This window comes from Phalangium opilio, unplaced genomic scaffold, assembly GCF_054372755.1.
Source record: "Phalangium opilio isolate 3A_F unplaced genomic scaffold, DU_Popi_V2 ptg000011l_1, whole genome shotgun sequence".
In the NCBI taxonomy this organism is placed as follows: Eukaryota; Metazoa; Arthropoda; class Arachnida; order Opiliones; family Phalangiidae; genus Phalangium; species Phalangium opilio.
Window position 1 is genome coordinate 9,679,056 of NW_028324147.1, and position 18,913 is coordinate 9,697,968.

General features: G+C 42.3%; 104 non-coding genes across 104 annotated transcripts; all 104 read left to right on the forward strand.

Moving 5' to 3' along the window:
• Positions 1-24: 24 nt before the first annotated feature.
• TRNAI-AAU (transfer RNA isoleucine (anticodon AAU)) lies at positions 25-98 on the forward strand. Its single transcript has one exon. It is a non-coding gene; the product is annotated as a tRNA-Ile (tRNA).
• Positions 99-183: 85 nt separating this feature from the next.
• On the forward strand, positions 184-258 carry TRNAI-AAU (transfer RNA isoleucine (anticodon AAU)). Its single transcript has one exon. It is a non-coding gene; the product is annotated as a tRNA-Ile (tRNA).
• Positions 259-343: 85 nt separating this feature from the next.
• On the forward strand, positions 344-417 carry TRNAI-AAU (transfer RNA isoleucine (anticodon AAU)). The gene has a single exon. It is a non-coding gene; the product is annotated as a tRNA-Ile (tRNA).
• An 84-nt stretch (positions 418-501) lies between these two features.
• Positions 502-575, forward strand: TRNAI-AAU (transfer RNA isoleucine (anticodon AAU)). Its single transcript has one exon. It is a non-coding gene; the product is annotated as a tRNA-Ile (tRNA).
• An 84-nt stretch (positions 576-659) lies between these two features.
• Positions 660-732, forward strand: TRNAI-AAU (transfer RNA isoleucine (anticodon AAU)). Its single transcript has one exon. It is a non-coding gene; the product is annotated as a tRNA-Ile (tRNA).
• An 85-nt stretch (positions 733-817) lies between these two features.
• On the forward strand, positions 818-891 carry TRNAI-AAU (transfer RNA isoleucine (anticodon AAU)). Its single transcript has one exon. It is a non-coding gene; the product is annotated as a tRNA-Ile (tRNA).
• Positions 892-975: 84 nt separating this feature from the next.
• Positions 976-1,049, forward strand: TRNAI-AAU (transfer RNA isoleucine (anticodon AAU)). Its single transcript has one exon. It is a non-coding gene; the product is annotated as a tRNA-Ile (tRNA).
• An 85-nt stretch (positions 1,050-1,134) lies between these two features.
• TRNAI-AAU (transfer RNA isoleucine (anticodon AAU)) lies at positions 1,135-1,208 on the forward strand. Its single transcript has one exon. It is a non-coding gene; the product is annotated as a tRNA-Ile (tRNA).
• Positions 1,209-1,292: 84 nt separating this feature from the next.
• Positions 1,293-1,366, forward strand: TRNAI-AAU (transfer RNA isoleucine (anticodon AAU)). Its single transcript has one exon. It is a non-coding gene; the product is annotated as a tRNA-Ile (tRNA).
• Positions 1,367-1,451: 85 nt separating this feature from the next.
• TRNAI-AAU (transfer RNA isoleucine (anticodon AAU)) lies at positions 1,452-1,525 on the forward strand. The gene has a single exon. It is a non-coding gene; the product is annotated as a tRNA-Ile (tRNA).
• Positions 1,526-1,610: 85 nt separating this feature from the next.
• TRNAI-AAU (transfer RNA isoleucine (anticodon AAU)) lies at positions 1,611-1,684 on the forward strand. Its single transcript has one exon. It is a non-coding gene; the product is annotated as a tRNA-Ile (tRNA).
• An 85-nt stretch (positions 1,685-1,769) lies between these two features.
• Positions 1,770-1,842, forward strand: TRNAI-AAU (transfer RNA isoleucine (anticodon AAU)). Its single transcript has one exon. It is a non-coding gene; the product is annotated as a tRNA-Ile (tRNA).
• Positions 1,843-1,927: 85 nt separating this feature from the next.
• Positions 1,928-2,000, forward strand: TRNAI-AAU (transfer RNA isoleucine (anticodon AAU)). Its single transcript has one exon. It is a non-coding gene; the product is annotated as a tRNA-Ile (tRNA).
• An 84-nt stretch (positions 2,001-2,084) lies between these two features.
• On the forward strand, positions 2,085-2,158 carry TRNAI-AAU (transfer RNA isoleucine (anticodon AAU)). Its single transcript has one exon. It is a non-coding gene; the product is annotated as a tRNA-Ile (tRNA).
• An 85-nt stretch (positions 2,159-2,243) lies between these two features.
• Positions 2,244-2,317, forward strand: TRNAI-AAU (transfer RNA isoleucine (anticodon AAU)). Its single transcript has one exon. It is a non-coding gene; the product is annotated as a tRNA-Ile (tRNA).
• An 85-nt stretch (positions 2,318-2,402) lies between these two features.
• Positions 2,403-2,476, forward strand: TRNAI-AAU (transfer RNA isoleucine (anticodon AAU)). Its single transcript has one exon. It is a non-coding gene; the product is annotated as a tRNA-Ile (tRNA).
• Positions 2,477-2,561: 85 nt separating this feature from the next.
• On the forward strand, positions 2,562-2,635 carry TRNAI-AAU (transfer RNA isoleucine (anticodon AAU)). Its single transcript has one exon. It is a non-coding gene; the product is annotated as a tRNA-Ile (tRNA).
• An 85-nt stretch (positions 2,636-2,720) lies between these two features.
• On the forward strand, positions 2,721-2,794 carry TRNAF-AAA (transfer RNA phenylalanine (anticodon AAA)). Its single transcript has one exon. It is a non-coding gene; the product is annotated as a tRNA-Phe (tRNA).
• An 85-nt stretch (positions 2,795-2,879) lies between these two features.
• TRNAI-AAU (transfer RNA isoleucine (anticodon AAU)) lies at positions 2,880-2,953 on the forward strand. The gene has a single exon. It is a non-coding gene; the product is annotated as a tRNA-Ile (tRNA).
• Positions 2,954-3,038: 85 nt separating this feature from the next.
• Positions 3,039-3,111, forward strand: TRNAI-AAU (transfer RNA isoleucine (anticodon AAU)). Its single transcript has one exon. It is a non-coding gene; the product is annotated as a tRNA-Ile (tRNA).
• Positions 3,112-3,196: 85 nt separating this feature from the next.
• TRNAI-AAU (transfer RNA isoleucine (anticodon AAU)) lies at positions 3,197-3,270 on the forward strand. The gene has a single exon. It is a non-coding gene; the product is annotated as a tRNA-Ile (tRNA).
• An 84-nt stretch (positions 3,271-3,354) lies between these two features.
• Positions 3,355-3,428, forward strand: TRNAF-AAA (transfer RNA phenylalanine (anticodon AAA)). The gene has a single exon. It is a non-coding gene; the product is annotated as a tRNA-Phe (tRNA).
• An 85-nt stretch (positions 3,429-3,513) lies between these two features.
• On the forward strand, positions 3,514-3,587 carry TRNAI-AAU (transfer RNA isoleucine (anticodon AAU)). Its single transcript has one exon. It is a non-coding gene; the product is annotated as a tRNA-Ile (tRNA).
• An 85-nt stretch (positions 3,588-3,672) lies between these two features.
• On the forward strand, positions 3,673-3,746 carry TRNAI-AAU (transfer RNA isoleucine (anticodon AAU)). The gene has a single exon. It is a non-coding gene; the product is annotated as a tRNA-Ile (tRNA).
• Positions 3,747-3,830: 84 nt separating this feature from the next.
• Positions 3,831-3,904, forward strand: TRNAI-AAU (transfer RNA isoleucine (anticodon AAU)). Its single transcript has one exon. It is a non-coding gene; the product is annotated as a tRNA-Ile (tRNA).
• An 84-nt stretch (positions 3,905-3,988) lies between these two features.
• On the forward strand, positions 3,989-4,062 carry TRNAI-AAU (transfer RNA isoleucine (anticodon AAU)). Its single transcript has one exon. It is a non-coding gene; the product is annotated as a tRNA-Ile (tRNA).
• Positions 4,063-4,156: 94 nt separating this feature from the next.
• TRNAI-AAU (transfer RNA isoleucine (anticodon AAU)) lies at positions 4,157-4,230 on the forward strand. The gene has a single exon. It is a non-coding gene; the product is annotated as a tRNA-Ile (tRNA).
• Positions 4,231-4,474: 244 nt separating this feature from the next.
• TRNAI-AAU (transfer RNA isoleucine (anticodon AAU)) lies at positions 4,475-4,548 on the forward strand. Its single transcript has one exon. It is a non-coding gene; the product is annotated as a tRNA-Ile (tRNA).
• An 85-nt stretch (positions 4,549-4,633) lies between these two features.
• On the forward strand, positions 4,634-4,707 carry TRNAI-AAU (transfer RNA isoleucine (anticodon AAU)). The gene has a single exon. It is a non-coding gene; the product is annotated as a tRNA-Ile (tRNA).
• Positions 4,708-4,785: 78 nt separating this feature from the next.
• On the forward strand, positions 4,786-4,859 carry TRNAI-AAU (transfer RNA isoleucine (anticodon AAU)). The gene has a single exon. It is a non-coding gene; the product is annotated as a tRNA-Ile (tRNA).
• An 85-nt stretch (positions 4,860-4,944) lies between these two features.
• On the forward strand, positions 4,945-5,018 carry TRNAI-AAU (transfer RNA isoleucine (anticodon AAU)). The gene has a single exon. It is a non-coding gene; the product is annotated as a tRNA-Ile (tRNA).
• An 85-nt stretch (positions 5,019-5,103) lies between these two features.
• Positions 5,104-5,177, forward strand: TRNAI-AAU (transfer RNA isoleucine (anticodon AAU)). Its single transcript has one exon. It is a non-coding gene; the product is annotated as a tRNA-Ile (tRNA).
• Positions 5,178-5,262: 85 nt separating this feature from the next.
• Positions 5,263-5,336, forward strand: TRNAF-AAA (transfer RNA phenylalanine (anticodon AAA)). Its single transcript has one exon. It is a non-coding gene; the product is annotated as a tRNA-Phe (tRNA).
• An 85-nt stretch (positions 5,337-5,421) lies between these two features.
• TRNAI-AAU (transfer RNA isoleucine (anticodon AAU)) lies at positions 5,422-5,495 on the forward strand. Its single transcript has one exon. It is a non-coding gene; the product is annotated as a tRNA-Ile (tRNA).
• Positions 5,496-5,580: 85 nt separating this feature from the next.
• On the forward strand, positions 5,581-5,653 carry TRNAI-AAU (transfer RNA isoleucine (anticodon AAU)). Its single transcript has one exon. It is a non-coding gene; the product is annotated as a tRNA-Ile (tRNA).
• An 85-nt stretch (positions 5,654-5,738) lies between these two features.
• Positions 5,739-5,811, forward strand: TRNAI-AAU (transfer RNA isoleucine (anticodon AAU)). The gene has a single exon. It is a non-coding gene; the product is annotated as a tRNA-Ile (tRNA).
• An 85-nt stretch (positions 5,812-5,896) lies between these two features.
• TRNAF-AAA (transfer RNA phenylalanine (anticodon AAA)) lies at positions 5,897-5,970 on the forward strand. Its single transcript has one exon. It is a non-coding gene; the product is annotated as a tRNA-Phe (tRNA).
• Positions 5,971-6,055: 85 nt separating this feature from the next.
• On the forward strand, positions 6,056-6,129 carry TRNAI-AAU (transfer RNA isoleucine (anticodon AAU)). The gene has a single exon. It is a non-coding gene; the product is annotated as a tRNA-Ile (tRNA).
• Positions 6,130-6,366: 237 nt separating this feature from the next.
• TRNAI-AAU (transfer RNA isoleucine (anticodon AAU)) lies at positions 6,367-6,440 on the forward strand. The gene has a single exon. It is a non-coding gene; the product is annotated as a tRNA-Ile (tRNA).
• Positions 6,441-6,684: 244 nt separating this feature from the next.
• Positions 6,685-6,758, forward strand: TRNAI-AAU (transfer RNA isoleucine (anticodon AAU)). The gene has a single exon. It is a non-coding gene; the product is annotated as a tRNA-Ile (tRNA).
• An 85-nt stretch (positions 6,759-6,843) lies between these two features.
• Positions 6,844-6,917, forward strand: TRNAI-AAU (transfer RNA isoleucine (anticodon AAU)). Its single transcript has one exon. It is a non-coding gene; the product is annotated as a tRNA-Ile (tRNA).
• Positions 6,918-7,001: 84 nt separating this feature from the next.
• Positions 7,002-7,075, forward strand: TRNAI-AAU (transfer RNA isoleucine (anticodon AAU)). Its single transcript has one exon. It is a non-coding gene; the product is annotated as a tRNA-Ile (tRNA).
• An 84-nt stretch (positions 7,076-7,159) lies between these two features.
• TRNAI-AAU (transfer RNA isoleucine (anticodon AAU)) lies at positions 7,160-7,233 on the forward strand. The gene has a single exon. It is a non-coding gene; the product is annotated as a tRNA-Ile (tRNA).
• Positions 7,234-7,318: 85 nt separating this feature from the next.
• TRNAI-AAU (transfer RNA isoleucine (anticodon AAU)) lies at positions 7,319-7,392 on the forward strand. Its single transcript has one exon. It is a non-coding gene; the product is annotated as a tRNA-Ile (tRNA).
• Positions 7,393-7,477: 85 nt separating this feature from the next.
• On the forward strand, positions 7,478-7,551 carry TRNAI-AAU (transfer RNA isoleucine (anticodon AAU)). Its single transcript has one exon. It is a non-coding gene; the product is annotated as a tRNA-Ile (tRNA).
• A 244-nt stretch (positions 7,552-7,795) lies between these two features.
• TRNAI-AAU (transfer RNA isoleucine (anticodon AAU)) lies at positions 7,796-7,869 on the forward strand. Its single transcript has one exon. It is a non-coding gene; the product is annotated as a tRNA-Ile (tRNA).
• An 84-nt stretch (positions 7,870-7,953) lies between these two features.
• On the forward strand, positions 7,954-8,027 carry TRNAI-AAU (transfer RNA isoleucine (anticodon AAU)). Its single transcript has one exon. It is a non-coding gene; the product is annotated as a tRNA-Ile (tRNA).
• An 84-nt stretch (positions 8,028-8,111) lies between these two features.
• On the forward strand, positions 8,112-8,185 carry TRNAI-AAU (transfer RNA isoleucine (anticodon AAU)). Its single transcript has one exon. It is a non-coding gene; the product is annotated as a tRNA-Ile (tRNA).
• An 85-nt stretch (positions 8,186-8,270) lies between these two features.
• Positions 8,271-8,344, forward strand: TRNAI-AAU (transfer RNA isoleucine (anticodon AAU)). Its single transcript has one exon. It is a non-coding gene; the product is annotated as a tRNA-Ile (tRNA).
• An 85-nt stretch (positions 8,345-8,429) lies between these two features.
• On the forward strand, positions 8,430-8,503 carry TRNAI-AAU (transfer RNA isoleucine (anticodon AAU)). Its single transcript has one exon. It is a non-coding gene; the product is annotated as a tRNA-Ile (tRNA).
• A 77-nt stretch (positions 8,504-8,580) lies between these two features.
• Positions 8,581-8,654, forward strand: TRNAI-AAU (transfer RNA isoleucine (anticodon AAU)). Its single transcript has one exon. It is a non-coding gene; the product is annotated as a tRNA-Ile (tRNA).
• Positions 8,655-8,739: 85 nt separating this feature from the next.
• Positions 8,740-8,812, forward strand: TRNAI-AAU (transfer RNA isoleucine (anticodon AAU)). The gene has a single exon. It is a non-coding gene; the product is annotated as a tRNA-Ile (tRNA).
• An 85-nt stretch (positions 8,813-8,897) lies between these two features.
• On the forward strand, positions 8,898-8,971 carry TRNAI-AAU (transfer RNA isoleucine (anticodon AAU)). The gene has a single exon. It is a non-coding gene; the product is annotated as a tRNA-Ile (tRNA).
• Positions 8,972-9,056: 85 nt separating this feature from the next.
• Positions 9,057-9,130, forward strand: TRNAI-AAU (transfer RNA isoleucine (anticodon AAU)). Its single transcript has one exon. It is a non-coding gene; the product is annotated as a tRNA-Ile (tRNA).
• An 85-nt stretch (positions 9,131-9,215) lies between these two features.
• On the forward strand, positions 9,216-9,289 carry TRNAI-AAU (transfer RNA isoleucine (anticodon AAU)). Its single transcript has one exon. It is a non-coding gene; the product is annotated as a tRNA-Ile (tRNA).
• Positions 9,290-9,374: 85 nt separating this feature from the next.
• Positions 9,375-9,448, forward strand: TRNAI-AAU (transfer RNA isoleucine (anticodon AAU)). The gene has a single exon. It is a non-coding gene; the product is annotated as a tRNA-Ile (tRNA).
• Positions 9,449-9,692: 244 nt separating this feature from the next.
• On the forward strand, positions 9,693-9,766 carry TRNAI-AAU (transfer RNA isoleucine (anticodon AAU)). Its single transcript has one exon. It is a non-coding gene; the product is annotated as a tRNA-Ile (tRNA).
• Positions 9,767-9,850: 84 nt separating this feature from the next.
• Positions 9,851-9,924, forward strand: TRNAI-AAU (transfer RNA isoleucine (anticodon AAU)). The gene has a single exon. It is a non-coding gene; the product is annotated as a tRNA-Ile (tRNA).
• An 84-nt stretch (positions 9,925-10,008) lies between these two features.
• On the forward strand, positions 10,009-10,082 carry TRNAI-AAU (transfer RNA isoleucine (anticodon AAU)). The gene has a single exon. It is a non-coding gene; the product is annotated as a tRNA-Ile (tRNA).
• An 85-nt stretch (positions 10,083-10,167) lies between these two features.
• TRNAI-AAU (transfer RNA isoleucine (anticodon AAU)) lies at positions 10,168-10,241 on the forward strand. The gene has a single exon. It is a non-coding gene; the product is annotated as a tRNA-Ile (tRNA).
• Positions 10,242-10,326: 85 nt separating this feature from the next.
• Positions 10,327-10,400, forward strand: TRNAI-AAU (transfer RNA isoleucine (anticodon AAU)). The gene has a single exon. It is a non-coding gene; the product is annotated as a tRNA-Ile (tRNA).
• Positions 10,401-10,484: 84 nt separating this feature from the next.
• On the forward strand, positions 10,485-10,558 carry TRNAI-AAU (transfer RNA isoleucine (anticodon AAU)). The gene has a single exon. It is a non-coding gene; the product is annotated as a tRNA-Ile (tRNA).
• Positions 10,559-10,643: 85 nt separating this feature from the next.
• Positions 10,644-10,717, forward strand: TRNAI-AAU (transfer RNA isoleucine (anticodon AAU)). The gene has a single exon. It is a non-coding gene; the product is annotated as a tRNA-Ile (tRNA).
• Positions 10,718-10,801: 84 nt separating this feature from the next.
• Positions 10,802-10,875, forward strand: TRNAI-AAU (transfer RNA isoleucine (anticodon AAU)). The gene has a single exon. It is a non-coding gene; the product is annotated as a tRNA-Ile (tRNA).
• Positions 10,876-10,955: 80 nt separating this feature from the next.
• TRNAI-AAU (transfer RNA isoleucine (anticodon AAU)) lies at positions 10,956-11,029 on the forward strand. Its single transcript has one exon. It is a non-coding gene; the product is annotated as a tRNA-Ile (tRNA).
• An 85-nt stretch (positions 11,030-11,114) lies between these two features.
• TRNAI-AAU (transfer RNA isoleucine (anticodon AAU)) lies at positions 11,115-11,188 on the forward strand. The gene has a single exon. It is a non-coding gene; the product is annotated as a tRNA-Ile (tRNA).
• Positions 11,189-11,272: 84 nt separating this feature from the next.
• Positions 11,273-11,346, forward strand: TRNAI-AAU (transfer RNA isoleucine (anticodon AAU)). The gene has a single exon. It is a non-coding gene; the product is annotated as a tRNA-Ile (tRNA).
• Positions 11,347-11,590: 244 nt separating this feature from the next.
• On the forward strand, positions 11,591-11,664 carry TRNAI-AAU (transfer RNA isoleucine (anticodon AAU)). The gene has a single exon. It is a non-coding gene; the product is annotated as a tRNA-Ile (tRNA).
• An 85-nt stretch (positions 11,665-11,749) lies between these two features.
• On the forward strand, positions 11,750-11,823 carry TRNAI-AAU (transfer RNA isoleucine (anticodon AAU)). The gene has a single exon. It is a non-coding gene; the product is annotated as a tRNA-Ile (tRNA).
• Positions 11,824-11,907: 84 nt separating this feature from the next.
• Positions 11,908-11,981, forward strand: TRNAR-CCU (transfer RNA arginine (anticodon CCU)). The gene has a single exon. It is a non-coding gene; the product is annotated as a tRNA-Arg (tRNA).
• An 85-nt stretch (positions 11,982-12,066) lies between these two features.
• Positions 12,067-12,140, forward strand: TRNAI-AAU (transfer RNA isoleucine (anticodon AAU)). The gene has a single exon. It is a non-coding gene; the product is annotated as a tRNA-Ile (tRNA).
• A 78-nt stretch (positions 12,141-12,218) lies between these two features.
• On the forward strand, positions 12,219-12,292 carry TRNAL-AAG (transfer RNA leucine (anticodon AAG)). The gene has a single exon. It is a non-coding gene; the product is annotated as a tRNA-Leu (tRNA).
• Positions 12,293-12,377: 85 nt separating this feature from the next.
• TRNAI-AAU (transfer RNA isoleucine (anticodon AAU)) lies at positions 12,378-12,451 on the forward strand. Its single transcript has one exon. It is a non-coding gene; the product is annotated as a tRNA-Ile (tRNA).
• A 244-nt stretch (positions 12,452-12,695) lies between these two features.
• On the forward strand, positions 12,696-12,769 carry TRNAI-AAU (transfer RNA isoleucine (anticodon AAU)). Its single transcript has one exon. It is a non-coding gene; the product is annotated as a tRNA-Ile (tRNA).
• An 85-nt stretch (positions 12,770-12,854) lies between these two features.
• On the forward strand, positions 12,855-12,928 carry TRNAI-AAU (transfer RNA isoleucine (anticodon AAU)). The gene has a single exon. It is a non-coding gene; the product is annotated as a tRNA-Ile (tRNA).
• Positions 12,929-13,171: 243 nt separating this feature from the next.
• Positions 13,172-13,246, forward strand: TRNAI-AAU (transfer RNA isoleucine (anticodon AAU)). Its single transcript has one exon. It is a non-coding gene; the product is annotated as a tRNA-Ile (tRNA).
• Positions 13,247-13,330: 84 nt separating this feature from the next.
• Positions 13,331-13,404, forward strand: TRNAI-AAU (transfer RNA isoleucine (anticodon AAU)). The gene has a single exon. It is a non-coding gene; the product is annotated as a tRNA-Ile (tRNA).
• Positions 13,405-13,489: 85 nt separating this feature from the next.
• Positions 13,490-13,563, forward strand: TRNAI-AAU (transfer RNA isoleucine (anticodon AAU)). The gene has a single exon. It is a non-coding gene; the product is annotated as a tRNA-Ile (tRNA).
• An 85-nt stretch (positions 13,564-13,648) lies between these two features.
• Positions 13,649-13,722, forward strand: TRNAI-AAU (transfer RNA isoleucine (anticodon AAU)). The gene has a single exon. It is a non-coding gene; the product is annotated as a tRNA-Ile (tRNA).
• Positions 13,723-13,800: 78 nt separating this feature from the next.
• On the forward strand, positions 13,801-13,874 carry TRNAI-AAU (transfer RNA isoleucine (anticodon AAU)). The gene has a single exon. It is a non-coding gene; the product is annotated as a tRNA-Ile (tRNA).
• Positions 13,875-13,957: 83 nt separating this feature from the next.
• On the forward strand, positions 13,958-14,032 carry TRNAI-AAU (transfer RNA isoleucine (anticodon AAU)). Its single transcript has one exon. It is a non-coding gene; the product is annotated as a tRNA-Ile (tRNA).
• An 82-nt stretch (positions 14,033-14,114) lies between these two features.
• Positions 14,115-14,188, forward strand: TRNAI-AAU (transfer RNA isoleucine (anticodon AAU)). The gene has a single exon. It is a non-coding gene; the product is annotated as a tRNA-Ile (tRNA).
• An 85-nt stretch (positions 14,189-14,273) lies between these two features.
• TRNAI-AAU (transfer RNA isoleucine (anticodon AAU)) lies at positions 14,274-14,347 on the forward strand. The gene has a single exon. It is a non-coding gene; the product is annotated as a tRNA-Ile (tRNA).
• Positions 14,348-14,432: 85 nt separating this feature from the next.
• TRNAI-AAU (transfer RNA isoleucine (anticodon AAU)) lies at positions 14,433-14,506 on the forward strand. The gene has a single exon. It is a non-coding gene; the product is annotated as a tRNA-Ile (tRNA).
• A 242-nt stretch (positions 14,507-14,748) lies between these two features.
• On the forward strand, positions 14,749-14,823 carry TRNAI-AAU (transfer RNA isoleucine (anticodon AAU)). Its single transcript has one exon. It is a non-coding gene; the product is annotated as a tRNA-Ile (tRNA).
• An 82-nt stretch (positions 14,824-14,905) lies between these two features.
• TRNAI-AAU (transfer RNA isoleucine (anticodon AAU)) lies at positions 14,906-14,979 on the forward strand. Its single transcript has one exon. It is a non-coding gene; the product is annotated as a tRNA-Ile (tRNA).
• Positions 14,980-15,064: 85 nt separating this feature from the next.
• On the forward strand, positions 15,065-15,139 carry TRNAI-AAU (transfer RNA isoleucine (anticodon AAU)). Its single transcript has one exon. It is a non-coding gene; the product is annotated as a tRNA-Ile (tRNA).
• Positions 15,140-15,224: 85 nt separating this feature from the next.
• TRNAI-AAU (transfer RNA isoleucine (anticodon AAU)) lies at positions 15,225-15,298 on the forward strand. The gene has a single exon. It is a non-coding gene; the product is annotated as a tRNA-Ile (tRNA).
• An 84-nt stretch (positions 15,299-15,382) lies between these two features.
• TRNAI-AAU (transfer RNA isoleucine (anticodon AAU)) lies at positions 15,383-15,456 on the forward strand. Its single transcript has one exon. It is a non-coding gene; the product is annotated as a tRNA-Ile (tRNA).
• Positions 15,457-15,540: 84 nt separating this feature from the next.
• On the forward strand, positions 15,541-15,614 carry TRNAI-AAU (transfer RNA isoleucine (anticodon AAU)). The gene has a single exon. It is a non-coding gene; the product is annotated as a tRNA-Ile (tRNA).
• An 83-nt stretch (positions 15,615-15,697) lies between these two features.
• Positions 15,698-15,771, forward strand: TRNAI-AAU (transfer RNA isoleucine (anticodon AAU)). The gene has a single exon. It is a non-coding gene; the product is annotated as a tRNA-Ile (tRNA).
• An 86-nt stretch (positions 15,772-15,857) lies between these two features.
• TRNAI-AAU (transfer RNA isoleucine (anticodon AAU)) lies at positions 15,858-15,931 on the forward strand. The gene has a single exon. It is a non-coding gene; the product is annotated as a tRNA-Ile (tRNA).
• An 86-nt stretch (positions 15,932-16,017) lies between these two features.
• Positions 16,018-16,091, forward strand: TRNAI-AAU (transfer RNA isoleucine (anticodon AAU)). The gene has a single exon. It is a non-coding gene; the product is annotated as a tRNA-Ile (tRNA).
• Positions 16,092-16,404: 313 nt separating this feature from the next.
• On the forward strand, positions 16,405-16,478 carry TRNAI-AAU (transfer RNA isoleucine (anticodon AAU)). The gene has a single exon. It is a non-coding gene; the product is annotated as a tRNA-Ile (tRNA).
• An 85-nt stretch (positions 16,479-16,563) lies between these two features.
• On the forward strand, positions 16,564-16,637 carry TRNAI-AAU (transfer RNA isoleucine (anticodon AAU)). Its single transcript has one exon. It is a non-coding gene; the product is annotated as a tRNA-Ile (tRNA).
• Positions 16,638-17,038: 401 nt separating this feature from the next.
• On the forward strand, positions 17,039-17,112 carry TRNAI-AAU (transfer RNA isoleucine (anticodon AAU)). The gene has a single exon. It is a non-coding gene; the product is annotated as a tRNA-Ile (tRNA).
• An 85-nt stretch (positions 17,113-17,197) lies between these two features.
• On the forward strand, positions 17,198-17,271 carry TRNAI-AAU (transfer RNA isoleucine (anticodon AAU)). The gene has a single exon. It is a non-coding gene; the product is annotated as a tRNA-Ile (tRNA).
• An 85-nt stretch (positions 17,272-17,356) lies between these two features.
• Positions 17,357-17,430, forward strand: TRNAI-AAU (transfer RNA isoleucine (anticodon AAU)). The gene has a single exon. It is a non-coding gene; the product is annotated as a tRNA-Ile (tRNA).
• Positions 17,431-17,514: 84 nt separating this feature from the next.
• Positions 17,515-17,588, forward strand: TRNAI-AAU (transfer RNA isoleucine (anticodon AAU)). The gene has a single exon. It is a non-coding gene; the product is annotated as a tRNA-Ile (tRNA).
• An 85-nt stretch (positions 17,589-17,673) lies between these two features.
• On the forward strand, positions 17,674-17,747 carry TRNAI-AAU (transfer RNA isoleucine (anticodon AAU)). Its single transcript has one exon. It is a non-coding gene; the product is annotated as a tRNA-Ile (tRNA).
• An 84-nt stretch (positions 17,748-17,831) lies between these two features.
• On the forward strand, positions 17,832-17,905 carry TRNAI-AAU (transfer RNA isoleucine (anticodon AAU)). Its single transcript has one exon. It is a non-coding gene; the product is annotated as a tRNA-Ile (tRNA).
• An 85-nt stretch (positions 17,906-17,990) lies between these two features.
• TRNAI-AAU (transfer RNA isoleucine (anticodon AAU)) lies at positions 17,991-18,064 on the forward strand. Its single transcript has one exon. It is a non-coding gene; the product is annotated as a tRNA-Ile (tRNA).
• An 85-nt stretch (positions 18,065-18,149) lies between these two features.
• Positions 18,150-18,223, forward strand: TRNAI-AAU (transfer RNA isoleucine (anticodon AAU)). The gene has a single exon. It is a non-coding gene; the product is annotated as a tRNA-Ile (tRNA).
• Positions 18,224-18,467: 244 nt separating this feature from the next.
• TRNAI-AAU (transfer RNA isoleucine (anticodon AAU)) lies at positions 18,468-18,541 on the forward strand. The gene has a single exon. It is a non-coding gene; the product is annotated as a tRNA-Ile (tRNA).
• The last annotated feature ends 372 nt before the right edge of the window (positions 18,542-18,913 follow it).

Genomic DNA, 18,913 nt, shown 5'->3' on the forward strand with positions numbered 1-18,913 from the left:
TCTTGGAAAGCATGTTAAGTGTGTGGCCCATTAGCTCAGTTGGTTAGAGCGTCGTGCTAATAACTTGAAGGTCGTGGGTTAGATCCCCCCTTGGGCCATAGGTACTGTTTATTCTTTGGAAATCCGTATTGTTTTGGCTTCATTTAAATATATTTGATATCTTGGAAAGCGTGTTAAGAGTGTGGCCCATTAGCTCAGTTGGCTTGAGCGTCGTGCTAATAACGCGAAGATCGTGGATTCGATCCCCCCCATGGGCCATAGGTACTGTTTTTTCTTTCGAAATCCGTAAAGTTTTGGCTTCATTTTAATATATATGATATCTTGGGAAGCATGTTAAGTGTGTGGCCCATTAGCTCAGTTAGTTAGAGCGTCGTGCTAATAACGCGAAGGTCGTGGGTTCGATCCCTCCATGGGCCATAGGTACTGTTTTTTCTTTGGAAATCCATAAAGTTTGGCTTCATTTTAATATATTTGATATCTTGGAAAGCGTATGAACTGTATGGCCCATTAGCTTAGTTGGTTAGAGCGTCGTGCTAATAACGCGAAGGTTGTGGGTTCGATCCCCCCATGGGCCATAGGTACTGATTTTTCTTTGGAAATCCGTAAATTTTTGCTTCATTTTAATATATTTGATATCTTGGAAAGCGTATGAGCTGTGTGGCCCATTAGCTCAGTTGGTTAGAGCGTCGTGCTAATAACGCGAAGGTCGTGGGTTGATCCCCCCATGGGCCATAGGTACTGTTTTTTCTTTGGAAATCCGTAAAGTTTTGGCTTCATTTTAATATATTTGATATCTTGGAAAGCGTATGAGCTGTGTGGCCCATTAGCTCAGTTGGTTAGAGCGTCGTGCTAATAACGCGAAGGTCGTGGGTTCGATCCCCCCATGGGCCATAGGTACTGTTTTTCCTTTGGAAATCCGTAAAGTTTGGCTTCATTTTAATATATTTGATATCTTGGAAAGCGTATGAACTGTGTGGCCCATTAGCTCAGTTGGTTAGAGCGTCGTGCTAATAACGCGAAGGTCGTGGGTTCGATCCCCCCATGGGCTATAGGTATTGTTTTTTCTTTGGAAATCCGTAAAGTTTTGGCTTCATTTTAATATATTTGATATCTTGGAAAGCATGTTAAGTGTGTGGCCCATTAGCTCAGTTGGTTAGAGCGTCGTGCTAATAACTTGAAGGTCGTGGGTTAGATCCCCCCTTGGGCCATAGGTACTGTTTTTCCTTTGGAAATCCGTAAAGTTTGGCTTCATTTTAATATATTTGATATCTTGGAAAGCGTATGAACTGTGTGGCCCATTAGCTCAGTTGGTTAGAGCGTCGTGCTAATAACGCGAAGGTCGTGGGTTCGATCCCCCCATGGGCTATAGGTATTGTTTTTTCTTTGGAAATCCGTAAAGTTTTGGCTTCATTTTAATATATTTGATATCTTGGAAAGCATGTTAAGTGTGTGGCCCATTAGCTCAGTTGGTTAGAGCGTCGTGCTAATAACTTGAAGGTCGTGGGTTAGATCCCCCCTTGGGCCATAGGTACTGTTTATTCTTTGGAAATCCGTATTGTTTTGGCTTCATTTAAATATATTTGATATCTTGGAAAGCGTGTTAAGAGTGTGGCCCATTAGCTCAGTTGGCTAGAGCGTCGTGCTAATAACGCGAAGATCGTGGATTCGAACCCCCCATGGGCCATAGGTACTGTTTTTTCTTTCGAAATCCGTAAAGTTTTGGCTTCATTTTAATATATTTGATATCTTGGAAAGCGTATGAACTGTATGGCCCATTAGCTCAGTTGGTTAGAGCGTCGTGCTAATAACGCGAAGGTCGTGGGTTGATCCCCCCATGGGCCATAGGTACTGTTTTTCCTTTGGAAATCCGTAAAGTTTTGGCTTCATTTTAATATATTTGATATCTTGGAAAGCGTATGAGCTGTGTGGCCCATTAGCTCAGTTGGTTAGAGCGTCGTGCTAATAACGCGAAGGTCGTGGGTTGATCCCCCCATGGGCCATAGGTACTGTTTTTCCTTTGGAAATCCGTAAAGTTTGGCTTCATTTTAATATATTTGATATCTTGGAAAGCGTATGAACTGTGTGGCCTATTAGCTCAGTTGGTTAGAGCGTCGTGCTAATAACGCGAAGGTCGTGGGTTCGATCCCCCCATGGGCTATAGGTACTGTTTTTTCTTTGGAAATCCGTAAAGTTTTGGCTTCATTTTAATATATTTGATATCTTGGAAAGCATGTTAAGTGTGTGGCCCATTAGCTCAGTTGGTTAGAGCGTCGTGCTAATAACGCGAAGGTGGTGGGTTCAATCCCCCCATGGGCCATAGGTACTGTTTTTTCTTTGGAAATCCGTAAAGTTTTGGCTTCATTTTAATATATTTGATATCTTGGAAAGCATGTTAAGTGTGTGGCCCATTAGCTCAGTTGGTTAGAGCGCCCTGCTAATAACGCGAAGGTCGTGGGTTCGATCCCCCCATGGGCCATAGGTACTGTTTTTTCTTTGGAAATCCGTAAAGTTTTGGCTTCATTTTAATATATTTGATATCTTGGAAAGCATGTTAAGTGTGTGGCCCATTAGCTCAGTTGGTTAGAGCGTCGTGCTAATAACGCGAAGGTCGTGGGTTCGATCCCCCCATGGGCCATATGTACTGTTTTTTCTTTGGAAATCCGTAAAGTTTTGGCTTCATTTTAATATATTTGATATCTTGGAAAGCATGTTAAGTGTGTGGCCCGTAAGCTCAGTTGGTTAGAGCGTCGTGCTAAAAACGCGAAGGTGGTGGGTTCAATCCCCCCATGGGCCATAGGTACTGTTTTTTCTTTGGAAATCCGTAAAGTTTTGGCTTCATTTTAATATTTTCGATATCTTGGAAAGCGTGTGAAGAGTGTGGCCCATTAGCTCAGTTGGTTAGAGCGTCGTGGTAATAACGCGAAGGTCGTGGGTTCGATCCCCCCATGGGCTATAGGTACTGTTTTTTCTTTGGAAATCCGTAAAGTTTTTGCTTCATTTTAATATATTTGATATCTTGGAAAGCGTATGAACTGTGTGGCCATTTGCTCAGTTGGTGAGAGCGTCGTGCTAATAACGCGAAGGTCGTGGGTTCGATCCCCCCATGGGCCATAGGTACTGTTTTTTCTTTGGAAATCCGTAAAGTTTTGGCTTCATTTTAATATATTTGTTATCTTGGAAAGCGTATGAACTGTGTGGCCCATTAGCTCAGTTGGCTAGAGCGTCGTGCTAATAACGCGAAGGTCGTGGTTTCGATCCCCCCATGGGGCATAGGTACTGTTTTTCTTTGGAAATCCGTAAAGTTTTGGCTTCATTTTAATATATTTGATATCTTGGAAAGCATGTTAAGTGTGTGGCCCGTAAGCTCAGTTGGTTAGAGCGTCGTGCTAAAAACGCGAAGGTCGTGGGTTCAATCCCCCCATGGGCCATAGGTACTGTTTTTTCTTTGGAAATCCGTAAAGTTTTGGCTTCATTTTAATATTTTCGATATCTTGGAAAGCGTGTTAAGAGTGTGGCCCATTAGCTCAGTTGGCTAGAGCGTCGTGCTAATAACGCGAAGGTCGTGGGTTCGATCCCCCCATGGGCCATAGGTACTGTTTTTTCTTTGGAAATCCGTAAAGTTTTGGCTTCATTTTAATATATTTGTTATCTTGGAAAGCGTATGAACTGTGTGGCCCATTAGCTCAGTTGGCTAGAGCGTCGTGCTAATAACGCGAAGGTCGTGGTTTCGATCCCCCCATGGGGCATAGGTACTCTTTTTCTTTGGAAATCCGTAAAGTTTTGGCTTCATTTTAATATATTTGATATCTTGGAAAGCATGTTAAGTGTGTGGCCCATTAGCTCAGTTGGTTAGAGCGTCGTGCTAATAACGCGAAGGTCGTGGGTTCGATCCCCCCATGGGCCATAGGTACAGTTCTTTCTTCGAAATCTGTAACGTTTTAGCTTCATTTTAATATATTTGATATCTTGGAAAGCATGTTAAGTGTGTGGCCCATTAGCTCAGTTGGTTAGAGCGTCGTGCTAATAACGCGAAGGTCGTGGGTTCAATCCCCCCATGGGCCATAGGTACTGTTTTTTCTTTGGAAATCCGTAAAGTTTTGGCTTCATTTTAATATATTTGATATATTTGATATCTTGGAAAGCGTATGAACTGTGTGGCCCATTAGCTCAGTTGGTTAGAGCGTCGTGCTAATAACGCGAAGGTCGTGGATTCGATCCCCCCATGGGCCATAGGTACTGTTTTTTCTTTGGAAATCCGTAACGTTTTGGCTTCATTTTAATATGTTCGATATCTTGGAAAGCGTATGAACTGTGTGGCCCATTAGCTCAGTTGGCTAGAGCGTCGTGCTAATAACGCGAAGGTCGTGGATTCGATCCCCCCATGTGCAATAGGTACTGTTTTTTCTTTGGAAATCCGTAAAGTTTTGGCTTCATTTTAATATTTTCGATATCTTGGAAAGCGTGTTAAGAGTGTGGCCCATTAGCTCAGTTGGCTAGAGCGTCGTGCTAATAACGCGAAGGTCGTGGATTCGATCCCCCCATGGGCCATAGGTACTGTTTTTTCTTTGGAAATCCGTAAAGTTTTGGCTTCATTTTAATATTTTTGATATCTTGGAAAGCATATGAACTGTGTGGCCCATTAGCTCAGTTGGTTAGAGCGTCGTGCTAATAACGCGAAGGTCGTGGGTTCGATCCCGCCATGGGTCCTAGAAACATTTTTTTTTCGAAATCCGTAAAGTTTTGGCTTCATTTTAATATATTTGATATATTGGAAAGCAAGTGTTTGGCCCATTAGCTCAGTTGGTTAGAGCGTCGTGCTAATAACGCGAAGGTGGTGGGTTCAATCCCCCCATGGGCCATAGGTACTGTTTTTTCTTTGGAAATCCGTAAAGTTTTGGCTTCATTTTAATATATTTGATATCTTGGAAAGCATGTTAAGTGTGTGGCCCATTAGCTCAGTTGGTTAGAGCGCCCTGCTAATAACGCGAAGGTCGTGGGTTCGATCCCCCCATGGGCCATAGGTACTGTTTTTTCTTTGGAAATCCGTAAAGTTTTGGCTTCATTTTAATATATTTGATATCATGGAAAGCATGTTAAGTGTGTGGCCCATTAGCTCAGTTGGTTAGAGCGTCGTGCTAATAACGCGAAGGTCGTGGGTTCGATCCCCCCATGGGCCATATGTACTGTTTTTTCTTTGGAAATCCGTAAAGTTTTGGCTTCATTTTAATATATTTGATATCTTGGAAAGTGTGTTAAGTGTGTGGCCCGTAAGCTCAGTTGGTTAGAGCGTCGTGCTAAAAACGCGAAGGTGGTGGGTTCAATCCCCCCATGGGTCATAGGTACTGTTTTTTCTTTGGAAATCCGTAAAGTTTTGGCTTCATTTTAATATTTTCGATATCTTGGAAAGCGTGTGAAGAGTGTGGCCCATTAGCTCAGTTGGTTAGAGCGTCGTGGTAATAACGCGAAGGTCGTGGGTTCGATCCCCCCATGGGCCATAGGTACTGTTTTTTCTTTGGAAATCCGTAAAGTTTTTGCTTCATTTTAATATATTTGATATCTTGGAAAGCGTATGAACTGTGTGGCCATTTGCTCAGTTGGTGAGAGCGTCGTGCTAATAACGCGAAGGTCGTGGGTTCGATCCCCCCATGGGCCATAGGTACTGTTTTTTCTTTGGAAATCCGTAAAGTTTTGGCTTCATTTTAATATATTTGATATCTTGGAAAGCGTATGAACTGTGTGGCCCATTAGCTCAGTTGGCTAGAGCGTCGTGCTAATAACGCGAAGGTCGTGGGTTCGATCCCCCATGGGGCATAGGTACTGTTTTTTCTTTGGAAATCCGTAAAGTTTTGGCTTCATTTTAATATATTTGATATCTTGGAAAGCATGTTAAGTGTGTGGCCCGTAAGCTCAGTTGGTTAGAGCGTCGTGCTAAAAACGCGAAGGTCGTGGGTTCAATCCCCCCATGGGCCATAGGTACTGTTTTTTCTTTGGAAATCCGTAAAGTTTTGGCTTCATTTTAATATTTTCGATATCTTGGAAAGCGTGTTAAGAGTGTGGCCCATTAGCTCAGTTGGCTAGAGCGTCGTGCTAATAACGCGAAGGTCGTGGATTCGATCCCCCCATGGGCCATAGGTACTGTTTTATCTTTGGAAATCCGTAAAGTTTTGGCTTCATTTTAATATTTTCGATATCTTGGAAAGCGTGTTAAGAGTGTGGCCCATTAGCTCAGTTGGCTAGAGCGTCGTGCTAATACCGCAAAGGTCGTGGGTTCGATCCCCCCATAGGTACTGTTTTTTCTTTGGAAATCCGTAAAGTTTTGGCTTCATTTTAATATTTTTGATATCTTGGAAAGCATATGAACTGTGTGGACCATTAGCTCAGTTGGTTAGAGCGTCGTGCTAATAACGCGAAGGTCGTGGGTTCGATCCCCACTTGGGCCATAGGTGCTGTTTTTTCTTTGAAAATCCGTAAAGTTTTGGCTTCATTTTAATATATTTGATATCTGGGAAAGCGTACTAAAAGTGTGGCCCATTAGCTCAGTAGGTTAGAGCGTCGTGCTAATAACTTGAAAGTCGTGGGTTAGATCCCCCCATGGGCCATAGAAACTGTTTATTCTTTGGAAATCCGTATTGTTTTAGCTTCATTTAAATATATTTGATATCTTGGAAAGCGTATCAATTGTGTGGCCCATTAGCTCAGTTGGTTAGAGCGTCGTGCTAATAACGCGAAGGTCGTGGGTTCGATCCACCCATGGGCCATAGGTACTGTTTTTTCTTTGGAAATCCGTAAAGTTTTGGCTTCATTTTAATATATTTGATATCTTGGAAAGCATGTTAAGTGTGTGGCCCATTAGCTCAGTTGGTTATAGCGTCGTGCTAATAACGCGAAGGTCGTGGGTTCGATCCCCCCATGGGCCATAGGTACAGTTCTTTCTTTGAAATCTGTAACGTTTTGGCTTCAATTTAATATATTTGATATCTTGGAAAGCATGTAAAGTGTGTGGGCCATTAGCTCAGTTGGTTAGAGCGTCGTGCTAATAACGCGAAGGTCGTGGGTTCAATCCCCCCATGGCCATAGGTACTGTTTTTTCTTTGGAAATCCGTAAAGTTTTGGCTTCATTTTAATATTTTCGATATCTAAGAAAGCGTGTTAAGAGTGTGGCCCATTAGCTCAGTTGGCTAGAACGTCGTGCTAATAACGCGAAGGTCGTGGATTCGATCCCCACATGGGCCATAGGTACTGTTTTTTCTTTGGAAATTTGTAAAGTTTTGGCTTCATTTTAATATATTTGATATCTTGGAAAGCGTATGAACTGTGTGGCCCATTAGCTCAGTTGGTTAGAGCGTCGTGCTAATAACGCGAAGGTCGTGGGTTCGATCCCCCCATGGGCCATAGGTACTGTTTTTTCTTTGGAAATCCGTAAAGTTTTGTCTTCATTTTAATATATTTTATATCTTGGAAAGCAGAATAAGTGTGTGGACCATTAGCTCAGTTGGTTAGAGCGTCGTGCTAATAACGCGAAAGGCGTGGGTTCGATCCCCACTTGGGCCATAGGTGCTGTTTTTTCTTTGAAAATCCGTAAAGTTTTGGCTTCATTTTAATATATTTGATATCTGGGAAAGCGTACTAAAAGTGTGGCCCATTAGCTCAGTAGGTTAGAGCGTCGTGCTAATAACTTGAAAGTCGTGGGTTAGATCCCCCCATGGGCCATAGAAACTGTTTATTCTTTGGAAATCCGTATTGTTTTAGCTTCATTTAAATATATTTGATATCTTGGAAAGCGTATCAATTGTGTGGCCCATTAGCTCAGTTGGTTAGAGCGTCGTGCTAATAACGCGAAGGTCGTGGGTTCGATCCACCCATGGGCCATAGGTACTGTTTTTTCTTAGGAAATCTGAAAGTTTTGGCTTCATTTTAATATATTTGATATCTTGGAAAGCATGTTAAGTGTGTGGCCCATTAGCTCAGTTGGTTATAGCGTCGTGCTAATAACGCGAAGGTCGTGGGTTCGATCCCCCCATGGGCCATAGGTACAGTTCTTTCTTCGAAATCTGTAACGTTTTGGCTTCAATTTAATATATTTGATATCTTGGAAAGCATGTTAAGTGTGTGGGCCATTAGCTCAGTTGGTTAGAGCGTCGTGCTAATAACGCGAAGGTCGTGGATTCGATCCCCACATGGGCCATAGGTACTGTTTTTTCTTTGGAAATTTGTAAAGTTTTGGCTTCATTTTAATATATTTGATATCTTGGAAAGCGTATGAACTGTGTGGCCCATTAGCTCAGTTGGTTAGAGCGTCGTGCTAATAACGCGAAGGTCGTGGGTTCGATCCCCCCATGGGCCATAGGTACTGTTTTTTCTTTGGAAATCCGGAAAGTTTTTGCTTCATTTTAATATATTTTATATCTTGGAAAGCAAAATAAGTGTGTGGCCCATTTGCTCAGTTGGTTAGAGCGTCGTGCTAATAACGCGAAGGTCGTGGGTTCGATCCCGCCATGGGTCCTAGGAACATTTTTTTTTCGATATCCGTAAAGTTTTGCTTCATTTTAATATATTTGATATATTGGAAAGCAAGTGTTTGGCCTATTAGCTCAGTTGGTTAGAGCGTCGTGCTAATAACGCGAAGGTCGTGGGTTCGATCCCCCCATGGGCCATAGGTACTGTTTTTTCTTTGGAAATACGTAAAAATTTGGCTTCATTTTAATATTTTTGATATCTTAAAAAGCGTATGAACTGTGTGGCCCATTAGCTCAGTTGGTTAGAGCGTCGTGCTAATAACGCGAAGGTCGGGGTTCGATCCCCACTTGGGCCATAGGTGCTGTTTTTTCTTTGAAAATCCGTAAAGTTTTGGCTTCATTTTAATATATTTTATATCTGGGAAAGCGTATGAACTGTGTGGCCCATTAGCTCAGTTGGTTAGTGCGTCGTGCTAATAACGCGAAGGTCGTGGGTTCGATCCCCCCATGGGTCATAGGTACTGTTTTTTCTTTGGAAATTTGTAAAGTTTTGGCTTCATTTTAATATTTTCGATATCTTGGGAAGCGTGTTAAGAGTGTGGCCCATTAGCTCAGTTGGCTAGAGCGTCGTGCTAATAACGCGAAGGTCGTGGATTCGATCCCCCCATGGGCCATAGGTACTGTTTTTTCTTTGGAAATCCGTAAAGTTTTGGCTTCATTTTAATATATTTGATATCTTGGAAAGCGTATGAACTGTGTGGCCCATTAGCTCAGTTGGTTAGTGCGTCGTGCTAATAACGCGAAGGTCGTGGGTTCGATCCCCCCATGGGTCATAGGTACTGTTTTTTCTTTGGAAATCCGTAAAGTTTTGGCTTCATTTTAATATTTTTGATATCTTGGAAAGCATATGAACTGTGTGGCCCATTAGCTCAGTTGGTTAGAGCGTCGTGCTAATAACGCGATGGTCGTGGGTTCGATTCCCACTTGGGCCATAGGTGCTGTTTTTTCTTTGAAAATCCGTAAAGTTTTGGCTTCATTTTAATATATTTGATATCTGGGAAAGCGTACTAAAAGTGTGGCCCATTAGCTCAGTAGGTTAGAGCGTCGTGCTAATAACTTGAAAGTCGTGGGTTAGATCCCCCCATGGGCCATAGAAACTGTTTATTCTTTGGAAATCCGTATTGATTTAGCTTCATTTAAATATATTAGATATCTTGGAAAGAGTATCAACTGTGTGGCCCATTAGCTCAGTTGGTTAGAGCGTCGTGCTAATAACGCGAAGGTCGTGGGTTCGATCCACCCATGGGCCATAGGTACAGTTCTTTCTTTGAAATCTGTAACGTTTTGGCTTCAATTTAATATATTTGATATCTTGGAAAGCATGTAAAGTGTGTGGCCCATTAGCTCAGTTGGTTAGAGCGTCGTGCTAATAACGCGAAGGTCGTGGGTTTGATCCCCCCATGGGCCATAGGTACAGTTCTTTCTTCGAAATCTGTAACGTTTTGGCTTCATTTTAATATATTTGATAATTTGGAAAGCATGTTAAGTGTGTGGCCCATTAGCTCAGTTGGTTAGAGCGTCGTGCTAATAACGCGAAGGTCGTGGGTTCAATCCCCCCATGGGCCATAGGTACTGTTTTTTCTTTGGAAATTTGTAAAGTTTTGGCTTCATTTTAATATATTTGATATCTTGGAAAGCGTATGAACTGTGTGGCCCATTAGCTCAGTTGGTTAGAGCGTCGTGCTAATAACGCGAAGGTCGTGGATTCGATCCCCACATGGGCCATAGGTACTGCTTTTTCTTTGGAAATTTGTAAAGTTTTGGCTTCATTTTAATATATTTGATATCTTGGAAAGCGTATGAACTGTGTGGCCCATTAGCTCAGTTGGTTAGAGCGTCGTGCTAATAACGCGAAGGTCATGGGTTTGATCCCCCCATGGGCCATAGGTACAGTTCTTTCTTCGAAATCTGTAACGTTTTGGCTTCATTTTAATATATTTGATATCTTGGAAAGCATGTTAAGTGTGTGGCCCATTAGCTCAGTTGGTTAGAGCGTCGTGCTAATAACGCGAAGGTCGTGGGTTCAATCCCCCCATGGGCCATAGGTACTGTTTTTTCTTTGGAAATTTGTAAAGTTTTGGCTTCATTTTAATATATTTGATATCTTGGAAAGCGTATGAACTGTGTGGCCCATTAGCTCAGTTGGTTAGAGCGTCGTGCTAATAACGCGAAGGTCGTGGGTTCGATCCCCCCATGGGCCTTAGGTACTGTTTTTTCTTTGGAAATCCGGAAAGTTTTTGCTTCACTTTAATATATTTTATATCTTGGAAACAAATTAAGTGAGTGGCCCATTAGCTCAGTTGGTTAGAGCGTCGTGCTAATAACGCGAAGGTCGTGGGTTCGATCCCCCCATGGGCCTTAGGTACTGTTTTTTCTTTGGAAATCCGTAAAGTTTTGGCTTCATTTTAATATATTTGATATATTGGAAAGCAAGTGTTTGGCCCATTAGCTCAGTTGGTTAGAGCGTCGTGCTAATAACGCGAAGGTCGTGGGTTCGATCTCCCTATGGGCCATAGGTACTGTTTTTTCTTTGGAAATACGTAAAGTTTTGGCTTCATTTTAATATTTTTGATATCTTAAAAAGCGTATGAACTGTGTGGCCCATTAGCTCAGTTGGTTAGAGCGTCGTGCTAATAACGCGAAGGTCGTGGGTTCGATCCCCCCATGGGCCATAGGTACAGTTTTTTCTTCGAAATCTGTAACGTTTTGGCTTCATTTTAATATATTTGATATCTTGGAAAGCAAATGAACAGTATGGCCCATTAGCTCAGTTGGTTAGAGCGTCGTGCTAATAACGCGATGGTCGTGGGTTCGATCCCCACTTGGGCCATAGGTGCTGTATTTTCTTTGAAAATCCGTAAAGTTTTGGCTTCATTTTAATATATTTGATATCTGGGAAAGCGTACTAAAAGTTTGGCCCATTAGCTCAGTAGGTTAGAGCGTCGTGCTAATAACTTGAAAGTCGTGGGTTAGATTCCCCCATGGGCCATAGAAACTGTTTATTCTTTGGAAATCCGTATTGTTTTAGCTTCATTTAAATATATTTGATATCTTGGAAAGCGTATCAATTGTGTGGCCCATTAGCTCAGTTGGTTAGAGCGTCGTGCTAATAACGCGAAGGTCGTGGGTTCGATCCACCCATGGGCCATAGGTACTGTTTTTTCTTTGGAAATCCGTAAAGTTTTGGCTTCATTTTAATATATTTGATATCTTGGAAAGCATGTTAAGTGTGTGGCCCATTAGCTCAGTTGGTTAGAGCGTCGTGCTAATAACGCGAAGGTCGTGGGTTCGATCCCCCCATGGGCCATAGGTACAGTTCTTTCTTCGAAATCTGTAACGTTTTGGCTTCATTTTAATATATTTGATATCTTGGAAAGCATGTTAAGTGTGTGGCCCATTAGCTCAGTTGGATAGAGCGTCGTGCTCCTAACGCGAAGGTCGTGGGTTCGATCCCCACTTGGGCCATAGGTGCTGTTTTTTCTTTGAAAATCCGTAAAGTTTTGGCTTCATTTTAATATATTTTATATCTTGGAAAGCAAAATAAGTGTGTGGCCCATTAGCTCAGTTGGTTAGAGCGTCGTGCTAATAACGCGAACGTCGTGGGTTCGATCCCGCCATGGGTCCTAGGAACATTTTTTTTTCGAAATCCGTAAAGTTTTGGCTTCATTTTAATATATTTGATATATTGGAAAGCAAGTGTTTGGCCCATTAGCTCAGTTGGTTAGAGCGTCGTGCTAAGAACGCAAAGGTCGTGGGTTCGATCTCCCTATGGGCCATAGGTACTGTTTTTTCTTTGGAAATCCGTAAAGTTTTGGCTTCATTTTGATATTTTCGATATCTTGGAAAGCGTGTTAAGAGTGTGGCCCATTAGCTCAGTTGGCTAGAGCGTCGTGCTAATAACGCGAAGGTCGTGGATTCGATCCCCCCATAGGCCATAGGTACTGTTTTTTCTTTGGAAATCCGTAAAGTTTTGGCTTCATTTTAATATTTTCGATATCTTGGAAAGCGTGTTAAGAGTGTGGCCCATTAGCTCAGTTGGCTAGAACGTCGTGCTAATAACGCGAAGGTCATGGATTCGATTCCCCAATGGGCCATAGGTACTGTTTTTTCTATGGAATTCCGTAAAGTTTTGGCTTCATTTTAATATATTTGATATCTTGGAAAGCGTATGAACTGTGTAGCCCATTAGCTCAGTTGGTTAGTGCGTCGTGCTAATAACGCGAAGGTCGTGGGTTCAATCCCCCCATGGGTCATAGGTACTGTTTTTTCTTTGGAAATCCGTAAAGTTTTGGCTTCATTTTAATATTTTTGATATCTTGGAAAGCATATGAACTGTGTGGCCCATTAGCTCAGTTGGTTAGAGCGTCGTGCTAATAACGCGAAGGTCGTGGGTTCGATCTCCACTTGGGCCATAGGTGCTGTTTTTTCTTTGAAAATCCGTAAAGTTTTGGCTTCATTTTAATATATTTGATATCTGGGAAAGCGTACTAAAAGTGTGGCCCATTAGCTCAGTAGGTTAGAGCGTCGTGCTAATAACTTGAAAGTCGTGGGTTAGATCCCCCCATGGGCCATAGAAACTGTTTATTCTTTGGAAATCCGTATTGTTTTAGCTTCATTTAAATATATTTGATATCTTGGAAAGCGTATCAATTGTGTGGCCCATTAGCTCAGTTGGTTAGAGCGTCGTGCTAATAACGCGAAGGTCGTGGGTTCAATCCCCCCATGGCCATAGGTACTGTTTTTTCTTTGGAAATCCGTAAAGTTTTGGCTTCATTTTAATATTTTCGATATCTAAGAATGCGTGTTAAAAGTGAGGCCCATTAGCTCAGTTGGCTAGAGCGTCGTGCTAATAACGCGAAGGTCGTGGATTCGATCCCCACATGGGCCATAGGTACTGTTTTTTCTTTGGAAATTTGTAAAGTTTTGGCTTCATTTTAATATATTTGATATCTTGGAAAGCGTATGAACTGTGTGGCCCATTAGCTCAGTTGGTTAGAGCGTCGTGCTAATAACGCGAAGGTCGTGGGTTCGATCCCCCCATGGGCCATAGGTACTGTTTTTTCTTTGGAAATCCGGAAAGTTTTTGCTTCATTTTAATATATTTTATATCTTGGAAAGCAAATTAAGTGTGTGGCCCATTAGCTCAGTTGGTTAGAGCGTCGTGCTAATGACGCGAAGGTCGTGGGTTCGATCCCGCCATGGGTCCAAGGAACATTTTTTTTTCGATATCCGTAAAGTTTTGGCTTCATTTTAATATATTTGATATATTGGAAAGGAAGTGTTTGGCCCATTAGCTCAGTTGGTTAGAGCGTCGTGCTAATAACGCGAAGGTCGTGGGTTCGATCCCCCCATGGGCCATAGGTACAGTTTTTTCTTCGAAATCTGTAACGTTTTGGCTTCATTTTAATATATTTGATATCTTGGAAAGCAAATGAACAGTGTGGCCCATTAGCTCAGTTGGTTAGAGCGTCGTGCTAATGACGCGAAGGTCGTGGGTTCGATCCCCCTTGGGCCATAGGCGCTGTTTTTCTTTGAAAATCCGTAAAGTTTTTCTTCATTTTAATATATTTTATATCTTGGAAAGCAAAATAAGTGTGTGGCCCATTAGCTCAGTTGGTTAGAGCGTCGTGCTAATAACGCGAAGGTCGTGGGTTCGATCCCCCCATGGGCCATAGGTACTGTTTTTTCTTTGGAAATCCGTAAAGTTTTGGCTTCATTTTAATATTTTCGATATCTAAGAAAGCGTGTTAAGAGTGTGGCCCATTAGCTCAGTACGTTAGAGCGTCGTGCTAATAACGCGAAGGTCGTGGATTCGATCCCCCCATGGGCCATAGGTACTGTTTTTTCTTTGGAAATTTGTAAAGTTTTGGCTTCATTTTAATATATTTGATATTTTGGAAAGCCTGTGGACTGTGTGGCCCATTAGCTCAGTTGGTTAGAGCGTCGTGCTAATAACGCGAAGGTCGTGGATTCGATCCCCCCATGGGCCATAGGTACTGTTTTTCCTTTGGAAATCCGGAAAGTTTTTGCTTCATTTTAATATATTTTATATCTTGGAAAGCAAAAGAAGTGTGTGGCCCATTAGCTCAGTTGGTTAGAGCGTCGTGCTAACAACTTGAAGGTCGTGGGTTCGATCCCCCCATGGGCCCTAGGTACAGTTTTTTCTTCGAAATCTGTAACGTTTTGGCTTCATTTTAATATATTTGATATCTTGGAAAGCGTATCAAGTGCGTGGCCCATTAGCTCAGTTGGTTAGAGCGTCGTGCTAATAACGCGAAGGTCGTGGGTTCGATCCCCCTTGGTCCATAGGCGCTGTTTTCTTTGAAAATCCGTAAAGTTTTGGCTTCATTTTAATATATTTTATATCTTGGAAAGCAAAATAAGTGTGTGGCCCATTAGCTCAGTTGGTTAGAGCGTCGTGCTAATAACGCGAAGGTCGTGGGTTCGATCCCCCCATGAGCCATAGGTACTGTTTTTTCTTTGGAAATACGTCAAGTTTTGGCTTCATTTTAATATTTTTGATATCTTGGAAAGCGTATGAACTGTGTGGCCCATTAGCTCAGTTGGTTAGAGCGTCGTGCTAATAACGCGAAGGTCGTGGGTTCGATCCCCCCCATGGGCCATAGGTACTGTTTTTTCTTTGGAAATCCGTAAAGTTTTGGCTTCATTTTAATATATTTGATATCTTGGAAAGCATATGAACTGTGTGGCCCATTAGCTCAGTTGGTTAGAGCGTCGTGCTAATAACGCGAAGGTCGTGGGTTCGATCCCCCCATGGGCCATAGGTACAGTTTTTTCTTCGAAATCTGTAACGTTTTGGCTTCATTTTAATATATTTGATATCTTGGAAAGCTTGTTAAGTGTGTGGCCCATTAGCTCAGTTGGTTAGAGCGTTGTGCTAATAACCCGAAGGTCGTGGGTTCGATCCCCCAATGGGACATAGGTACAGTTTTTTCTTCGAAATCTGTAACGTTTTGGCTTCATTTTAATATATTTGATATCTTGGAAAGCTTGGTAAGTGTGTGGCCCATTAGCTCAGTTGGTTAGAGCGTCGTGCTAATAACGCGAAGGTCGTGGGTTCGATCCCCCCATGGGCCATAGGTACAGGTTTTCTTCGAAATCTGTAACGTTTTGGCTTCATTTTAATATATTTGATATCTTGGAAAGCATCTTAAGTGTGTGTCTCATTAGCTCAGTTGGTTAGAGCGTCGTGCTAATAACGCGAAGGTCGTGGGTTCGATCCCCCCATGGGCCATAGGTACTGTTTTTTTCTTTGGAAATCCGTAAAGTTTTCGCTTCATTTTAATATATTTGATATCTTGGAAAGCGCATGAACTGTGTGGCCTATTAGCTCAGTTGGTTAAAGCGTCGTGCTAATAACGCGAAGGTCGTGTGTTCGATCCCCCCATGGGCCATAGGTACTGTTTTTTTCTTTGGAAATCCGTAAAGTTTTTGCTTCATTTTAATATATATGATATCTTGGAAAGCGTATGAACTGTGTGGCCCATTAGCTCAGTTGGTTAGAGCGTCGTGCTAATAACGCGAAGGTCGTGGGTTCGATCCCCCCATGGGCCATAGGTGCTGTTTTTTCTTTGGAAATCCGTAAAGTTTTGGCTTCATTTTAATATATTTGATATCTTGGAAAGCGTATGAACTGTGTGGCCCATTAGCTCAGTTGGTTAGAGCGTCGTGCTAATAACGCGAAGGTCGTGGGTTCGTTTAAGTGTGTGGACCATTAGCTCAGTTTGTTAGAGCGTCGTGCTAATAACGCGAAGGTCGTGGGTTCGATCCGGCCATGGGTCCTAGGAACATTTTTTTTTTTCGAAATCCGTAAAGTTTTGGCTTCATTTTAATATTTTCGATATCTTGGAAAGCGTGTTAAGAGTGTGGCCCATTAGCTCAGTTGGCTAGAGCGTCGTGCTAATAACGCGAAGGTCGTGGATTCGATCCCCTCATGGGCCTTAGGTACTGTTTTTTCTTTGGAAATCCGGAAAGTTTTTGCTTCATTTTAATATATTTTATATCTTGGAAAGCATAATAAGTGTGTGGCCCATTAGCTCAGTTGGTTAGAGCGTCGTGCTAATAACGCGAAGGTCGTGGGTTCGATCCCGCCATGGGTCCTAGGAACATTTTTTTTTCGAAATCCGTAAAGTTTTGGCTTCATTTTAATATACTTGATATATTGGAAAGCGTGTTAAGAGTGTGGCCCATTAGCTCAGTTGGCTAGAACGTCGTGCTAATAACGCGAAGGTCATGGATTCGATCCCCCCATAGGCCATAGGTACTGCTTTTTCTTTGGAAATCCGTAAAGTTTTGGCTTCATTTTAATATTTTCGATATCTTGGAAAGCGTGTTAAGAGTGTGGCCCATTAGCTCAGTTGGCTAGAACGTCGTGCTAATAACGCGAAGGTCATGGATTCGATTCCCCAATGGGCCATAGGTACTGTTTTTTCTTTGGAAATCCGTAAAGTTTTGGCTTCATTTTAATATATTTGATATCTTGGAAAGCGTATGAATTGTGTGGCCCATTAGCTCAGTTGGTTAGAGCGTCGTGCTAATAACGCGAAGGTCGTGGGTTCGATCCCCCCATGGGTCATACGTACTGTTTTTTCTTTGGAAATCCGTAAAGTTTTGGCTTCATTTTAATATTTTTGATATCTTGTAAAGAATGTGAACTGTGTGGCCCATTAGCTCAGTTGGTTAGAGCGTCGTGCTAATAACGCGAAGGTCGTGGGTTCGATCCCCCCATGGGCCATAGGTACAGTTCTTTCTTTGGAAATCCGTAAAGGTTTGGCTTCATTTTAATATTTTCGATATCTAAGAAAGCGTGTTAAGAGTGTGGCCCATTAGCTCAGTTGGCTAGAGCGACGTGCTAATAACGCGAAGGTCGTGGATTCGATCCCCCCATGGGCCATAGGTACTGTTTTTTCTTCGAAATCTGTAACGTTTTGGCTTCATTTTAATATATTTGATATCTTGGAAAGCATATGAACTGTGTGGCCCATTAGCTCAGTTGGTTAGAGCGTCGTGCTAATAACGCGAAGGTCGTGGGTTCAATCCCCCCATGGGCCATAGGTACTGTTTTTTCTTTGGAAATTTGTAAAGTTTTGGCTTCATTTTAATATTTTCGATATCTTGGAAAGCGTGTTAAGAGTGTGGCCCATTAGCTCAGTTGGCTAGAGCGACGTGCTAATAACGCGAAGGTCGTGGATTCGATCCCCCCATGGGCCATAGGTACTGTTTTTTCTTCGAAATCTGTAACGTTTTGGCTTCATTTTAATATATTTGATATATTGGAAAGCGTGTTAAGAGTGTGGCCCATTAGCTCAGTTGGCTAGAGCGTCGTGCTAATAACGCGAAGGTCGTGGATTCGATTCCCCAATGGGCCATAGGTACTGTTTTTTCTTTGGAAATCCGTAAAGTTTTGGCTTCATTTTAATATATTTGATATCTTGGAAAGCGTATGAACTGTGTGGCCCATTAGCTCAGTTGGTTAGTGCGTCGTGCTAATAACGCGAAGGTCGTGGGTTCGATCCCCCCATGGGTCATACGTACTGTTTTTTCTTTGGAAATCCGTAAAGTTTTGGCTTCATTTTAATATTTTTGATATCTTGGAAAGCATATGAACTGTGTGGCCCATTAGCGCAGTTGGTTAGAGCGTCGTGCTAATAACGCGAAGGTCGTGGGTTCGATCCCCACTTGGGCCATAGGTGCTGTATTTTCCTTGAAAATCCGTAAAGTTTTGGCTTCATTTTAATATATTTGATATCTGGGAAAGCGTACTAAAAGTGTGGCCCATTAGCTCAGTAGGTTAGAGCGTCGTGCTAATAACTTGAAAGTCGTGGGTTAGATCCCCCCATGGGCCATAGGTACTGTTTATTCTTTGGAAATCCGTATTGTTTTAGCTTCATTTAAATATATTAGTTATCTTGGAAAGCGTATCAATTGTGTGGCCCATTAGCTCAGTTGGTTAGAGCGTCGTGCTAATAACGCGAAGGTCGTGGGTTCGATCCACCCATGGGCCATAGATGCTGATTTTTCTTTGGAAATCCGTAAAGTTTTGGCTTCATTTTAATATATTTGATATCTTGGAAAGCATGTTAAATGTGGGGACCATTAGCTCAGTTGGTTAGAGCGTCGTGCTAATAACGCGAAGGTCGTGGGTTCTATCCGCCCATGGGCCATAGGTACTGTTTTTTCTTTGGAAATTTGTTAAGTTTTGGCTTCATTTTAATATATTTGATATCTGGGAAAGCGTACTAAAAGTGTGGCCCATTAGCTCAGTAGGTTAGAGCGTCGTGCTAATAACTTGAAAGCCATGGGTTAGATCCCCCCATGGGCCATAGGTACTGTTTATTCTTTGGAAATCCGTATTGTTTTAGCTTCATTTTAATATA